The sequence below is a fragment of the Schistocerca cancellata genome, chromosome 2 (assembly GCF_023864275.1).
Source record: "Schistocerca cancellata isolate TAMUIC-IGC-003103 chromosome 2, iqSchCanc2.1, whole genome shotgun sequence".
Taxonomy (NCBI): domain Eukaryota; kingdom Metazoa; phylum Arthropoda; class Insecta; order Orthoptera; family Acrididae; genus Schistocerca; species Schistocerca cancellata.
The window spans coordinates 520,105,120-520,123,063 of record NC_064627.1 but is presented as its reverse complement, the minus strand read 5'-3'; positions in this window follow the sequence as shown (position 1 = coordinate 520,123,063).

Sequence of the window (17,944 nt, the reverse complement as noted above, 5' to 3'; positions counted from 1 at the left end):
GGGGGAGGGTCTACATCTACATTTGTACTTCGCAAGCCACCCAACGGTGTGTGGCGGAGGGCACTTTACGTGCCACTGTCATTACTTCCCTTTCCTGTTCCAGTCGCGTATGGTTCGCGTGAAGAACGACTGCCGGAAAGCCTCCGTGCGCGCTCGAATCTCTCTAATTTTACATTCGTGATCTCCTCGGGAAGTATAAGTAGGCGGAAGCAATATATTCGATACCTCATCCAGAAACGCACCCTCTCGAATCCTGGACAGCTACACCGCGATGCAGAGTGCGTCTCCTGCAGAGTCTACCAGTTGAGTTTGCTAAACATCTCCGTAACTCCATCACGCCTACCAAATAATCCTGTGACGAAACACGCCGCTCTTCTTTGGATCTTCTCTATCTGCTCTGTCAACCCGACCTGCTACGGATCCCACACTGATGAGCAGTACTCAAGTATAGGTCAGACGAGTGTTTTGTAAGCCACCTCCTTTATTGATGGACTACATTTTCTAAGGATTCTCCCAATGAATCTTAACCTGACACCCGCCTTACCAACAATTAATTTTATATGACCATTCCACTTCAAATCGTTCCGTACGCATACTCCCAGATATTTTACAGAATTAACTCTTACCAGTGTTTGTTCCGCTATCATATACAATAAGGGATCCTTCTTTCTATGTATTTGCAATACATTACATTTGTCTGTGTTAATGGTCAGCTGCTACTCCCTGTACCAAGTGACTATCCGCTACAGATCTTCCTTCATTTCGCTGAAATTTTCTAATGCTGCAGCTTCTCTGTATACTACAGCATCATCCGCGAAAAGCCGCATGGAACTTCTGACACTATCTACTAGCTCATTTACATATATTGTGAAAAGCAATAGCCCCATAACACTCCCTTGTGGCACGCCAGAGGTTACTTTGTCTGTAGACGTCTCTCCATTGAGAACAACATGCTGTGTTCTGTTTGCTAAAAACTCTTCAATCCAGCTACACAGCTGGTCTGGTATTCCGTAGGCTCTTACTTTGTTTATCAGGTGACAGTGCGGAACTGTATCGAACGCCTTCTGGAAGTCAAGGAAAGTGGCATCTACCTGGGAGCCTGTATCTAATATTTTGTTTTGTGATGACAGTTGGTTCTGCCTCGGTATCATTGATGGCCATGCGTTGGTTAGAAGAAGACCAGTATCTGCAACCAATCTGTTTGTGTGTTACAAACGCTGATCTCACACCTGTAGTTATGGTATATGGTGCGATTTGTGCAGCAGGAGTGCTCTAGTGGTTATCCCAAGTACGTCATTCTGGTGATTGTACTTGTTCTACTGCCTTTCATGAACAGTATTCCAGGGGGTGTTTTCAACTGTATAACGCTGGTCCACATACCGCTGTAGTAACCGAACAAGCTATACAGGGCGTCGACACGTTGTCTTGGCATCATCGATCATCTGATTTGTCTCCAGTCGAGCACATATGGGACATCCTGGGACGATAGCTCCAGAGTCATTCACAAATAGCATTACCCGTCCCCGTATTGACCAATCAAGTGCAACAGGCATGGCACCCCATCCCAGAAACAGACATCCACGATCTGCCTGTACAAGACAATGCACGCATATTTGCATGCCTGGTTTCAACATTCTTGTGGTTACGCCATACGTTAATGTACCATTATTTTACATTAGTAATTTCCTTATCTCGCACTTACATTAATCTGTGATCTTCCTATGTTAATTACTTAAATATGTTACCTGGACATACGCATTCCAGTAACTGCGTTACTCTACATTAATTACTTTTTGGTGTTGCGATTTTTGTTTCCGTCAGCGGTCGTTGAAACGGCAGTAGATGGTACTGTCTTTGCATTGCCATCATGATACCAGACTTGACACAGACTGCGTATTTTCTTGTTGCATTCCGCGTCAATATATCTTTTAGTCGTAAGCTCATTTTCAGAGATTTAGCAAATTTTATACCCTTGCTGAGATCTTTGTTTTTTGGTCATTGAGACGCCCTGCTAAGCCGGCAGGACAGGACAGGTAGTTTAAGTTGCGGAAAGGGGCCAAAATAAGCGGCTGTCAGTTACACTCGAACATATAACCTTTTATTTGATCAAACATTACAAGAACAAAGAAAAATTAAAAAAAAAACAGCTTTAGTTTTTGAACTTAATTAGCGGATGAATGCGCCGTACAGTCTCATGCCTTAAGGGCAAGACCATTTTAATTTAAAAATGCCTGAAAGCCAATAACTTAAAGCTCAAAACTTAAAGCTCAACCAAAATCAGAAATTTAAAAGGCAAAGCCTTATCTTAAACCAGTTCCTTAATTAGGCTGAAGGCCCAAAGAATCTGACACTTTAAGAGCAAACAACTTAAATTCAAAATCGGCTGAAGGCCCAACACTTAAGTCTCAATAACATTAATTTTAAAAATGCCAAAGGCTTTACGTAAAACAGTTCTTAAATTAGGCTGAAGGCCCAAACCATCTGACGCCTTAAGGGCAAAACAACCTTAATCTAAAAATCGGCTAAAAGCCATACAAGTACAAACAACAAGAACAGACAAGAAAAGGCAGTACACCCAAGGGCGCTGAGAAGCTTCGAGGACCGGCATGGAATTCAAACACTAACGCTCGCTTAGGTGAGACAGGCAGTCAGCCCAACCATTGTCGATCTGACGACAACCCAACCGACAGACAGTAACCGGACCCACTGACAAGCTAACCTCCACTTCAGCCAATCATCACACAACAGGGAGTTCAATGGAACAACGTAGAAGGTATTGGCGCCCACCACCCATTATACATTGAGCTGTCAAACTACACACCATGCTGTACAGCGACAACACCATGAGGTAAATACACTGTCTGAATTCACGGGCATGGCAGGTAGCCGGAACGTTAATGGCCACAATGCAGAAGATTCCGCTGCCGCACTTCAATTCAAATAACCAAGTACAGTTAAACTCCACCGGAGGATTGCTAAAATTTGCCAACTTGAAAACAACGTTGTTGCTCGCGGTAATATCCCAACAGCCGACAACGAACTCCAAACGATACAATGTGAACAGTCGTGACTTGCTGGTAGATTAAGTCGAAACTCAACTTTCATCTCTAGGATCTTTAAGTGCGAACCTTGTAGCAATGGGAACAGCACCACACACTCGGACACCGCATAGAGGCCGCCAGCAGGCCCAGCCAAACTGTGAGCCACGGAGAGTTACTCGCTGCTCCACATCAACCAACCAACTGGCTGCACACAGTCCAGCCGGAAACTATAAGCGCCAGGCCAAAGATAGTCCAAGGTGCGGATATCGATACACACCGCTGCTGCCACCCCCGGAAAGACAGGATAACAGCATAATCGCGATAACCGCATCCAGATAGAATTAATTTATGAGAAGCGCTGTTACAGATACGGATATGCTTCGTATGATTTGATCTGACCACATGTGAACATGGCATAAGTTACATGAACATAAACCATTATTTTCTTTGGAAAGGAACAACTATGTTTATCCTGTATGGCTCTCAGAGGATTTTTTTATCATTCTTCCAGTAAACAATGGTAAAATCAGGTAATAATGGAGGCGGATAGCAATCGCACACCCTTCTGTCCAAAGCAGACGACCAAGGCCCAACGCATAGTACGAGCCAGCCACGACTCAGTCAGCTAATACTGAATACCATAACACGATAGTCTCTAGAGTGTTCAGTCACCCTTCCAAACTGCTCACTTATTTCGTGAAATACGAGGGCGGTTCAGAAAGTAACCTCCGATCGGTCACAGTGCGGGTTGTGGGGGGAGTAGCGACGCCATCTTTGCGTTCACGCACTCAACAGGTCAGTCGGCATCAAGCCGTGGTCGAGTGAACGTCGTACCTGCGCTAGTTTAGATTTTGTGGCAGTTTGAAATGTGTGCTGCGATAGAAAACCCCGCCAAATGTGAAGTGCGTGCTGTCATAAGGTTTTTTGCAGCCAAAGGATATTCTGCAGCAGCTATTCATCGTGAGCTTTGTGCTGTGTACGGATCAAGAGTTATTAGTGAAGGAGTTGTCTGTGAATGGGTACGTTCATTTAAAAGTGGACGAGAAAACGTTCACGATGACGAGAGGAGTGGTAGACCATCATTGGTGACTGACGAACTCGTTCAGACAGTTGATGCAAAAGTTCGTGAAAATCGACGTTTCTCAATGTCGGAGTTGTCTACTGGTTTTCCACAGATTTCTAAGACTCTCTTGTACGAGATAGTGACAGCAAGATTGGGTTACCGTAAGTTCTGTGCACGATGGGTGCCCAAAATTCTTACCGACCACCACAAAACTCAAAGAATGGCCTCTGCATTAGACTTTCTGTCACGTTATGAGGACGAAGGAGAACCATTGTTAAACAGAATCGTGACCGGTGACGAAACCTGGATTAAGTACGTGAACCCTGAGACAAAAGAACAATCAAAGATGTGGGCACATTCAAATTCGCCTACCAAACCAAGAAAAGCCTCGCAAGATTTTTCTGCCAGAAAACTGATGGCAACGGTGTTTTGGGATGCCAAAGGAGTGTTGTTGGTTGAATTCATGGAACGTGGTACGACCATTAATCAAGACGTGTACTGTGAAACAATAAAAAAGTTACGACGGGCTATACAGAACATACGCCGTGGTATGCTGACTTCCGGTATCGTTTTTTTGCACGATAACGCCCGTCCTCACTCTGCTCGCAGAACAACGGCCCTTCTTGAGTCCTTCAAGTGGGACGTTATCAACCATCCACCTTACAGCCCAGACCTGGCGCCAAGTGATTATCACCTCTTCATGCATTTGAAGAAATGGCTCGGGTCACAGCGGTTTGATGACGACGAAGAGCTCAAAGATGCGGTCACAGGCTGGCTCCAGGCACAAGCGGGTGATTTTTATGCAGAAGGAATTTCAAAGCTTGTGAAGAGATACGATAAGTGCCTCAATCGCTATGGAGACTATGTAGAAAAATAGTGCAAAGATGTAGTTGTAAGATGTATATATTAAAATATTTTTGTTTAACTTGGTGTACTTTTTTAAATCAACCGGAGGTTACTTTCTGAACGGCCCTCGTATATCTATAAGACGTACTACACAAACCAAAAGAGTGTGGTGTCACCGCCAGACACCACACTTGCTAGGTAGTCCATTAGTACATGTAGGACCCGCGTGTCGCCACTGTCAGTAATTGAAGACCGAGCGCCACCACACGGCAGGTCTAGAGAGATGTACTAGGACTCGCCCCAGTTGTACGACGACTTTGCTAGCGACTACACTGACGAAGCCTTTCTCTCATTTGCCGAGAGATAGTTAGAATAGCCTTCAGCTAAGTCCATGGCTACGACCTAGCAAGGCGCCATTAACCATATCTAGAGAGTCTCACTTGTATCATCAAGAATGCTGTATACAAATGATGGATTAAAGTTAAGTATTCCAGCAGCTACGTGCTTTTCTTTATAGCATTCATTACGTATCCTGTTTCAGACCTAGCGCCACCTGCGTGAGTTGACGTGTGCATTTCGGCCTCCTCTTGCAACACAGTGTTGCCTCTACTGCCAACACTACATTGGCGACGAGTGTAAAAGTATTCTTTCTACTTGCTTAATTTACTTGTGTCATGGCTTCGCCACAATCTCCAGATGTACTGTCCGAATTTTATCGCTTGCAGAATCAGCAGACGCAGGCGTTATTGGATGCCCTTGGACGGCTCGTCCAGGGTCAACGTACACTGCAAAACGATGCGGCCGCCGCCGCTTCATCGCTACCGCCGCCACAACATGCTGTTGCACCCCAGTTTCGGCTATACGAAGCGGCCAAGGAAACATGGACGGAGTGGTCACGCCAATTTGGATTCCATCTCGCCGCCTACATAATTCAAGTTAATGAGCGGCAGCCGGTTAGGCTTTCGTGTGTAGGTGTGTCCACCTACCGTGTGATAGTGAAATTGTTTCCCCGACGCGACGTAGCAACTCTGTCCTACGAAGAAATTTTGTCTGCTTTAGATGCCTATTTCAAGGAAACAGTCAATGTCGTTGCAAAACGGTATACGTTCTTTCGTACAAAACGTACGACCGGTCAGACTAATAGGGAGTGGGTTGCAACATTGCAAGGCCTTACAAGGGATTGTGTTTTTGAGTGTGAATGTGGACTCCCTTATTCAGATACTATGGTGCGTGATGCAATAGCACAGAACGTTTCAGATGTTCGCACACGGGAACTGATTTTGAAACTAATCCCTCCCTTCAACAAGTGATAGACATATTGGATCGGCAAGACACACTTGACTTTGCTCAGGAATCATTTGAAACTTCGCCAGCTGTGTGTCACATTAACCGGCCCGCCGGGCGAGCTGCACGGAGCTGTAAACAGCCCTCGCGCACGTCCGCGCAGCCAAGTGTCCCGCGCACGCAAGCAAATGCAGTGCTGAAATCATGCCCGCAGTGTGCAACTAGACATTCGCGTGAGAATTGCCCGTCACGCCAAGCTATTTGCTTTTTCTGTAATAAAAAAGGACAGGTTCAAAGTGTTTGCCAGAAAAAGCTTAGATCGGAGACTCATAACCATTCCAGGCCCTTTGCTTCGCGCCGGAATCGAACCAAGGACACTCAGGCTCGTGAACCTTCGCCCATGGACATTTATGTAGTTAATTCCACACCGTCCAGTGCTACTCTCTCTAACAGTGACTGTGTTCGTCCCACAAATACTGTGCGTCGACGTCGACGGAAATCCCGTCAAGTCGCCAGTGCTTCTGTCCCAGAAACAGTTCACGTTGCACGAGACAGTCGCTCTTGTCGTCAGCAGGACAATAAACTTTTTGTAGACTTGGAAATTAATGGCACCATGATCCCGTTCCAGCTCGATACCGGAGCTACTGTTTCACTACTCAATCACGCCATGTACAAACAACTGGGCGCACCTCCGTTGCGTGCCGCAAATGTTCAGCTCACTAGTTATTCAGGACAGCATATCCCTGTGTTAGGACAGTGCAGCCTTCTTGCAACATACAAGGGACAAACAAAACTGGTGTCATTTTACGTCCTTCGTTCTCCTTCTGCAGTGAACTTGTTTGGTTTAGATTTATTTCAGTTGTTTAACTTGTCTATCGTAAATCAGGTCCTATCAGTGAACCAGACTGTGCCTTCCGCCAGTGTTTCTCGTCTATGTGAAGAATTTGCAGACATTTTTGCACCGGGCCTTGGTTGCGCTAAGAACTATGAAGCACATTTGGAACTCAAAGTCAACGTGCAACCGAAATTTTTCAGAGCGCGCAATGTTCCCCACGCATTGCGTGATGCGGTCCCAAGAACATTAAACGATTTAGAATCACAAGGCGCAATTGAACGTGTGCAGGCTTCTCTCTGGGCCTCACCCTTAGTAATTTTGCAAAAAACTTCCGGAAAATTGAGACTTTGCATGGACTTCAAGGCAACTGTGAATCCACAACTTGTGACTGCAACTTTTCCTTTGCCCCGCCCGGAAGATCTTTTTGACAAACTGTGCCCGGGAAAATATTTTTCAAAGTTGGACCTTGCAGATGCGTACTTGCAAATACCGGTGGACGAAGAATCCCAGCGCGTATTGGTGGTTAACACGCATCTTGGTTTGTACCGATTCAAAAGACTGCCATTCGGGTGTGCCTCCGCCCCTGCATTGTTTCAGCAATATTTACAAACTGTTTGTGCGTCGGTCCCTACTGCAGCAAACTATCTGGACGATATTGTGATCTCCGGAAAGACAGCAGAAGCCCATTTAATCAATCTACGAACATTATTTCAGGTCTTGCGACAGAATGGTCTTCGCTTGAGGAAGGACAAATGTGTGTTTTTTGCTCGTGACTTACCGTATCTGGGACATGTAATCAATGCCCAAGGCATACATCCGAGTCCAGAACACCTCCGTGCCATACAGGACTTGCCTTCGCCGCAGAATTTGAAGCAGCTACAGAGTGTGTTGGGAAAAATTAACTACTATCATACCTTTGTACCGCATGCCTCTTCCATTTCAGCTCCGCTTCATCGCTTACGCTGTAAGGGTGTTCCGTTCGTCTGGTCGACGGAATGCGAACGCGCCTTTCGCCAGTTGAAATCGGCGTTGCTTTCAAATACTTGCCTTACGCCATTCTATCCCCAGCAACCCCTTTTGTTGATGGTAGATGCATCGGATTTCGCGATCGGTGCTGTGCTTGCGCACAAAGATGGTTCGCGTGATCGCCCTATTGCCTTTGCGTCCAAATAGCTGTCGTCTGCGCAAAGAAATTATTCCCAGATAGAGAAAGAAGCTTTGGCTCTCGTGTTTGGTGTTACAAAGTTTCACGATTTCTTGTATGGTCGTCCCTTTACCATCATCACAGACCACAAACCTTTGACATCACTTTTTCATGCGAACAAGCCTGTACCTCCGCGTACAGCGCAGAAATTCATTCGCTGGTCTATTTTCCTCTCGCAGTACCGCTACGATATCTTGTACCAGTCCACTGCTAAGCACGGAAACGCCGATGCGTTGTCCCGTTTGCCTGTTGCCGAGGATAAAGCATTCGATTCTTCCGAACTTGCTTGTCTGTTCATTGATGCGGAAACCGATGACAAGGTCGAATCGTTTCCGATTGATTTTCGTCGTGTAACTGCAGCCACAGCTGCAGACCCTGTCCTTGCTACCGTTTTGCGTTTTGTTGCTACGCAATGGCCCTTGTCAAAGTCCCGGATCGCGGATCCGTTGGTTCGCCGATTTTTTGCTCACAAGGAGAGACTTTTTGTACGACGTGGTGTTTTGCTGTTGCGTTCTGATAATGATCAGTCTAGGGTCGTGGTCCCACGTTCGTTACAGTCCTCTGTCTTAAAGCTTCTCCACCAAGGACATTGGGGTGTAGTGCGTACGAAACAACTTGCTCGTCGGCACTGTACTTGGTTCGGAATCGATGCTGCGATTACGAATATGTGCTCTTCTTGCATGGCGTGTGCCGAAAAACAATCCGCACCATCGCGGAAATTCTTTGCATGGCCGAAAGCCACTTCCCCTTGGCAACGCTTACATATCGATTTTGCTGGTCCGTTCTGGAATGCTCGATGGTTGGTTGTTGTCGATTCATTCAGTAATTTTCCTTTTGCTGTCCGGATGTCTTCCACGACGTCATCTGCCACAATCCAAGCGTTGTCCGCTATCTTTTGCATTGAAGGTCTTCCACAGACTATTGTTTCCGACAATGGCCCACAATTCATGTCTGCAGAATTTCAGTCCTTCTGCAAGGCCAATGGTATTCAACATCTGACATCCGCGCCGTTTTCGCCTCAGTCAAACGGTGCCGCTGAACGTCCGGACTTTCAAGTCACAGATGTTGAAGTTGAAAGAGTCGCATTCTCGCGAGGACGCGTTGTTGCTCTTTTTGTCCTCGTATCGCTCTCAGCCCCGGGATGGTCGCTCGCCGGCTGAGTTGATCCATGGTCGTCCTCATCGAACCTTGATGTGTTTGCTGCATCCGCCGCATCAGGTTCCTGTGCAGCGGCAGACTCCTGCTTTTGCTCCAGGCGACGTTGTATTCTATCGCAACTATCGCGGTTCACGGCGTTGGCACGCAGGGCGCATTCTTCGCTGCCTCGGCCGCGCGATGTATTTGGTTTTGGGGGCCTCTGGTGAGGTGCGTCGGCATCTCAATCAGCTGCGCCTCTGTCGTCGCACGGGTTCTGCCGCTCCCCGTCTGCTTTCAGCGACGGTGCCGTCCGGTCAGCGCCCTGGGGACCCATCTACTGGCTCGCCTCATCCCCAGGTGTTACCGACGATGCCTTCCATTTTGCCGCATGGGGACGCGCCGCCGCCGCCGCCGCCTGTTTTCCCGCCGGCGCCGCCCGCAGTGGACGATCCGCTGCAGCCGCCAAGCGCCTCCCTGGGTCACGCGCCGCCGATCGCTTCCCGTGACCAGCTGTCCTCCGCCATGGAACTCTTGCCCGCTCCGGACAACATGGCGTCATCGCGCGTCGGATACCCCGACGCAATGGAGGTCGACCCTTCGGCCCCTCCTGTCTCATTACGGGCGCATACACCGCATGTTGGCGTGCACCCTGGACTAGGTTTTCAGGCGTTTCGTAGCTCCCCTCGGACCGAATGGCCAGGTGCGGGTGGCACAGCCTCGCCTGTTGTTAGGCTCCCCACCTCATCGCATACGTCAACATGGGGCCCTCCCCAAGGCGGGCGGAAGCCTTATAACACGACCGTTCGCCGATTTGCGGGGAGGAATGTGGTGTCACCGCCAGACCACACTTGCTAGGTGGTAGCTTTAAATCGGCCGCGGTCCATTAGTACATGTCGGACCCGCGTGTCGCCACTGTCAGTATCTGCAGACCGAGCGCCACCACACGGCAGGTCTAGAGAGACGTACTAGGACTCGCCCCAGTTGTACGACGACTTTGCTAGCGACTACACTGACGAAGCCTTTCTCTCATTTGCCGAGAGATAGTTAGAATAGCCTTCAGCTAAGTCCATGGCTACGACCTAGCAAGGCGCCATTAACCATATCTAGAGAGTCTCACTTGTATCATCAAGAATGCTGTATACAAATGATGGATTAAAGTTAAGTATTCCAGCAGCTACGTACTTTTCTTTATGGGATTCATTACGTATCCTGTTTCAGACCTAGCGCCACCTGCGTGAGTTGACGCGTGCATTTCGGCCTCCTCTTGCAACACAGTGTTGGCTCTACTGCCAACACTACAAAGAGTGACAATGCTAATTTTCCATCGAAAACCCTATGAGCATATTCTAAGGAATATCACGAGAGTTAACTAATTTCACATCCCCTGGATGTGAAACAAGCTACGAAAACTCCAAAAACCCACACATTACCAAGCTCAATACGGATTAGGGAAACCGCTGCCATACAAAACCGGTTCCAGTTGTTTGGGAAGGAACAGGTATGTGTATCCTGTATGGTTCTCAGAGGATTTTTATGTCATTCTTCCAGCAAAACAATGCGAAATTCAGCTAATAATGGATTTGGATAGCAATCACACACCCGTCTGTCCAAAGCAGACCTCAAAGGCCCAACAATATTGAGATCAGATGACTGTGTTAGCCAGGGCAGGGGTGACAATTCATCCTCTTGCTCACTGAACCAGTCTTAGATGTAGGGAGCTTTATGAACAGGATGAGGAGATTCACAGGGCTATTACAAATGATTGAAGCGATTTCATAAATTCACTGTAGCTCCATTCATTGACATATGGTCACGACACACTACAGATACGTAGAAAAACTCATAAAGTTTTGTTCGGCTGAAGCCACACTTCAGGTTTCTGCCGCAAGAGCGCTCGAGAGCGCAGTGAGACAAAATGGCGACAGGAGCCGAGAAAGCATATGTCGTGCTTGAAATGCACTCACATCATTCAGTCATAACAGTGCAACGACACTTCAGGACGAAGTTCAACAAAGATCCACCAACTGATAACTCCATTCGGCGATGGTATGCGCAGTTTAAAGCTTCTGGATGCCTCTGTAAGGGGAAATCAACGGGTCGGCCTTCAGTGAGCGAAGAAAAAGTTGAACGTGTGCGGGCAAGTTTCACGCGTAGCTCGCGGAAGTCGACGAATGAAGCAAGTAGGGAGCTAAACGTACCACAGGATGGTGCTCCACCGCACTTCCCTCATTATGTTCGGCATTTCTTAAACAGGAGATTGGAAAACCGATGGATCGGTCGTGGTGGAGATCATGATCAGCAATTCATGTCATGGCTTCCACGCTCTCCCGACTTAACCCCATGCGATTTCTTTCTGTGGGGTTATGTGAAAGATTCAGTGTTTAAAACTCCTCTACCAAGAAACGTGCCATAACTGCGAGCTCGCATCAACGATGCTTTCGAACTCATTGATGGGGACATGCTGCGCCGAGTGTGGGAGGAATTTGATTATCGGCTTGATGTCTGCCGAATCACTAAAGGGGCACATATCGAACATTTGTGAAACCTAAAAAATATCTCAAATAATAAAGTTATTGGAGAGCTGTGAAATCGCTTCAATCATTTGTAATAACCCTGTACATGTTATCTGGGTAGGGAAATTTCAGTTCAGTGTGGCTACTTCCTGAATTTGCTTTGTTGTGAGTCATCAGAACTATGTATCTTTTGTGTCTCGTGGCTATGCAAGGTCGACCAGATATAATTTATTAATGAGAAGCTCTGTTACAGATGCGGAATTGCTTCGTATGATTTGTTCCGACCACATGTGAACATGGCGTACGTTACATAAACATAAGCCATTATTTTGTTTCAAGTAGCTCGTAATAAACCATCTGATTAATCTTTTGGTTAGAGTGATATCTGGTGGCAGTAAACAATGACACGTATTGGAAAAATTAGCTAGACAGGTACCCATAATACTAACCATTTACTGTAAATAGAAAAATAACCCTCGTAAAGCACATAAAATAATTTAGAACACTAATAATAATTGTAGTTTGTTACTTACAATGTGTGGCGGACGACAATCTGGTTGGCATCGCACCTCTGTCTGAGGAGTCTCCAGACACGCCTTAGCCTGTCATCGGGCCTCAGTTCGAGGGAGACTCGTCCTGACGACAGCTCTAGTCCAGTCTTTGAGAGTACAGACCAAGGACGTGTCTGGAGATTCCCTCAGGAGACATCCAAGAACTCTATCGGTCAACGTCAGGCCGAATAACTGCTTGCATAAGGGACAGAGGTGGACCAACACTCATTGGCTTGCTCGATATCTGAAGCTCTTTCTCGTGAATAGACCATCCAATTTTTCCGAAATTTTAGTACTTTGCTTCTCTCTACATGTATCTACATCTACATCTACATCCATACTCCGCAAGCCACCTGACGGTGTGTGACGGAGGGTACCTTCAGAACCTCTATCGGTTCTCCATTCTATTCCAGTCTCGTATTGTTCGAGGAAAGAAGGAGTGTCGGTATGCCTCTGTGTGGTCTCTAATCTCTCTGATTTTATCCTCATGGTTCTTCGCGAGATATACGTAGGAGGGAGCAATATACTGCTTGACTCCTCGGTGAAGGTATGTTCTCGAAACTACAACAAAAGCCCGTACCGAGCTACTGAGCGTCTCTCCTGCAGATTCTTCCACTGGAGTTTATCTATCATCTCCGTAACGCTTTCGCGATTACTAAACGATCTTGTAACGAAGCGCGCTGCTCTCCGTTGGATCTTCTCTATCTCTTCTATCAACCCTATCTGGTATGTATCCCACACCGGTGAGCAGTATTTAAGCAGTGGGCGAACAAGTGTACTGTAACCTACTTCCTTTCTTTTCGGACTGCATTTCCTTAGAATTTTTCCAATAAATCTCAGTCTGACATCTGCTTTACCGAAGATTAATTTTATATGGTCAATCCATTTTAGATCAGCCCTGATACCGACTCCCAGATAATTTATGGAATTAACTGCTTCCAGTTGCTGACCTGCTATATTGTAGCTAAATGATAAAGGATCTTTCTTTCTATGTACTCGCAGCACATTACACTTGTCTGCATTGAGATTCAATTGCCCTTCCCTGCACCATGAATCAATTAGTTACAGATCCTCCTGCATTTCAGTACAATTTTCCATTATTACAACCACTCGATATACTATAGCATCATCCGCAAAAAGCCTCAGTGAACTTCTGATGTTATCCGCAAGGTCATTTATATGTACTGCGAATAGCAACGGTCCTACAACACTCCCCTGCGGCACACCCGAAATCACTCTTACTTCGGAAGATATCTCTCCATTGAGAATGACTTGCTGCGTTCTATTATCTAGGAACTCTTCAATCCAATGATCACGCAGTTGGTCTGATAATCCATATTCTCTTAGTTTGTTCATTAAAAGACTTTTGGGAACTATACGTATCATCTACAGATTTCCGTCCCATTCGGACAATTTTTTCACGGTGCGCTTTTTTTTTTTAATTGTAGATATGAAATGGTTTCTTTTATCGCACAGTTCTTCTCACATCGTTGTGACACTACACTTCAGAGTTTTTTTTTTTTTTGTCTACTGTATGAAGCAATAGCACTAGTAGTCCTGAGAACTGAAAATTTCTTCATCACTCTTCTCTAATGACAATTTGCATTACTTCACATATACTATAACTGCAAAATTCGACGTTCGAGATTGTCATGGAGCGTATCTTCAGAATTTATTTGTGACGCAATGAACATTCCTCTAATAATTTATTGAGTCATATAGCTCATTTTATGCCGGATTGAGGTCTTTTGAGTAACGCGCGGAGAAAAAGCTGTGTTGAAGATATCGTCGTCTTTTTCAGCCGCTTCATTGAAGACTGCTCTGTAAAGCGTCCTTATCATACTAGAAAAACACAGGTAGCGTTCTTCTTTTCTTTTTAATTTGCATTTCCCAATCTTTTGCAATTACGGTTAGGGTATCTGTATCGTTCTTCTTTACCGAAGCATATTACAGAAAGGTTTCGTATGTGACAAGTATGTGTAGAGGTTGAATTATATTCATCTAATTCAATACTCTCAAGAGAAAGTAGAACTCTTTACAAAAAAAAATGGTTCAAATGGCTCTGAGCACTATGGAACTTAACGTTTGAGGTCATCAGTCCCCTAGAACTTAGAACTACTTAAACCTAACTAACCTAAGGACATCACACACATCCATTCCAGAGGCAGGATTCGAACCTGCGACCGTAGCGGTCGCGTTGTTCCAGACTGAAGCGCCTAGAACCGCCCGGTCACACAGGCCGGCAACTCTTTACAGACAAAGGAGTAACAATATTCATGGAGCAATCTGTACACAAATTAGTTTGCACGCAAATTACAGCGCTAACATAGTAACAGTGACAAATAAAACCAATGGTCTCTCTATCTACAAAGGATTTTCGGAGTTCGTTTCTGGAACTTGTCACCAGTTTCCGAAAGCGTGAAGAGAGGACGTTCTAGACGATAATAACGTCTCCGTTATAATAACGTCTCCATCTAAGCTTTGCGAAAACTTATTTTTGTAGCAAATTTATCAACCTCTGCTCGTCTAGCGACTGCAAAGGATTTGCCAACTGGTGTTTTGGTACAGGTTCTGTACTCCTTTCCCCTTACTCGGACTGTAAATTTAGCGGCTGTCAAGCCATAATCTTCTACTTAATCCGGCTTGAAAAACTGTGACAGAGGAAATCAATTTGTGTGCTTTCCCCGCTACATAATGAATAACTAATATTAAAGGTTCATAGCCTTGCGCGTCTGTGAGGCTTTGAACAACGGGACGGCTGACGGTCCACCGACTTTTAGTGGCCGCTCACCTAACTAAAACTAATTTGTCTTCACTGTACCGACTGCGAACAGTTTTCTTTCCCTTTTATTGGCCCTCTTAGTTTCTTTCACTGTCAACAGCATGAGCTATTCTCAGATCACTAGAGAAGGCATGAAACAAATGCCACGCATATATTTAATATATACAGTATATACTAGCTTAGCGCCCGCTGCTTCGCTACCTTCTACTGTACGGCCTGCAGATTTTTTATTTATTTTTCTATTTAATAGAATTTTTATGTTCTTCACAAATTGCAAAACCTTCTAAGCTTTTCACGTTAATTAAGGTCATATAAATTTATACCCAACCGAGAAGCGAAATACCAATTCTCATAAATTTAGCTTTAAAATTTTTTTTAATGTAACGAGACATTTTCTTAAAAATTTTTATTCCCTACTACACTCCCTTATGGATTTTCAGAAACGCTAAAACACGTATTTTTTATTTCAAACCTATAAGTCAAACACCAATGTTTATAATGATATACTTTCAAAAAAAGAAGGAAAAAACGCTTTCACCCACTATTTCACCTCCATAGGTTTAAATTTTCAAAAATGCTGAAACACATATTCCTTTATTTCTGAACGAGAAAACACATATCAGTTCCCATAGATCAAGCTTCCAAATTGCCTAAAGAGGGACATTTTGCAAAGAAAATCCTTCATCCCCTATTTCAGCCCTTTAGTGTTGAAATTTCGAAAAAATCCCTTTTTAAACGACGCCTACAGAATAAAGATCCACACTTTCCCCAAATTTAAAGTTTCTGTCCTTAGCGGTTTAGGTCGGCGATGATGAGACAGTCAGTCAGTCAGATCACATACAGCTATTTATGAAAGTCGTGTGTCCATTTGTCGAAATGTAGCGAAAAAATTACGAATTAACAACAGTGATAAACTAATTCTGTTTGTAAAACTCTGAAATATTTTTGAGAATAAGATGCATTTCTCCCACCACAAGGCTACAGAATGTATGTTAATTTAACCACGCAAAGCATTACTCTTGAATTGTTTTATTCTTCAAAGTGTTATTCATTTCTCTCTTTGTGGTTAATCTGTCACTCATACTGACAATTTCATTTAAAACTGTTTGTGAAACCGAGGGTACTGCAGCACTTTGAAATAGGGCAAGTCTGCAGCATACTAGCTCCGGAAAATCTATTATGTCACCTGGGGGTGGGGTGTAGGGGCGTAACTAATTCATCAGTTTATTTAATTTGCATATCAATTTGATATTAAAAATGCACCCACGCTGCCATCATACCACCACTTGAATGAATGAAAGTTTTTTCTGCATCTATTTGAAAATTTATCAGTTGCACAGTAATAACTAAGGAATAATTTTCGATTTTTCCTACAATTAAGGCTATTTACAAACATACATCATTACTTGTGATTTACAAAACACAGTACATTTTCCACAAAGTGTTGATATTCACTGATTATTATTAGTGATCATGGCTGTAACTAGCATCATTCTTTTCCGAATTAATGTCTCTTGTGTTCTTCAAACACATGACTTACATGTAATTTAGAACATGTGCCTTCTGTCAAGGTGGTGCTTTGTCTTTGCAGAACGATATTTGCGTGATTTCAGAGTCATTGCAGTCACTTTGCTAAAATTAAATTTTGCGCGCTTTTGAGCAGGCGATCATCTTATTCGGTAGTCTAAATTCATTTAATCTAATTTCTTGCATTCAGATTTACAGCTGTCTACCATGAGATTTTATTTTATTACCATTTTTTACATTTCGATGATTGTTGTATGAAGTAACGAATACTCGCGTGATAGTGATCGGGTAGTAACTATCTCTCTTCCACTGGCAAGCACTGACCTTCGGATTCTATGCCTTGTTTCCACTAAAAACAGAACATTAGGTACACATGTCACTATAAAGGTTAAGTACACTGTAAAGTATAGGTACGTTATACAGGGTGAGTCACCTAACATTACTGCTGGATATATATCGTAAACCACATCAAATACTGACGAATCGATTCCACGGACCGAACGTGAGGAGAGGGGCTAGTGTAACTGGTTAATACAAACCATACAAAAATACACGGAAGTATGTTTTTTAACACAAACCTACGTTTTTTTAAATGGAACCACGTTAGTTTTGTTAGCACATCTGAACATATAAACAAATACGTAATCAGTGCCGTTTGTTGCATTGTAAAATGTTATTTACATCCGGAGATATTGTAACCTAAAGTTGACGCTTGAGTACCACTCCTCCGCTGTTCGGTCGTGTGTATCGGAGAGCACCGAATTACGTGGGATCCAAAGGGCACGGTGATGGACCTTAGGTACAGAAGAGACTGGAACAGCACATTATGTCCACAGGCTAACACCTTTTTATTGGTCTTTTTCACTGACGCACAAGTACATTACCATGAGGGGTGAGGTACACGTACACACGTGGTTTCCGTTTTCAATTGCGGAGTGGAATAGAGTGTGTCCCGACATGTCAGGCCAATAGATGTTCAATGTGGTGGCCATCATTTGCTGCACACATTGCAATCTCTGGTGTAATGAATGTCGTACACGCCGCAGTACACCTGGTGTGATGTCGCCGCAGGCTGCCACAATATATTGTTTCATATACTCTGGGGTTGTAGGCACATCACTGTACACATTCTCCTTTAACGTACCCCACAGAAAGAAGTCC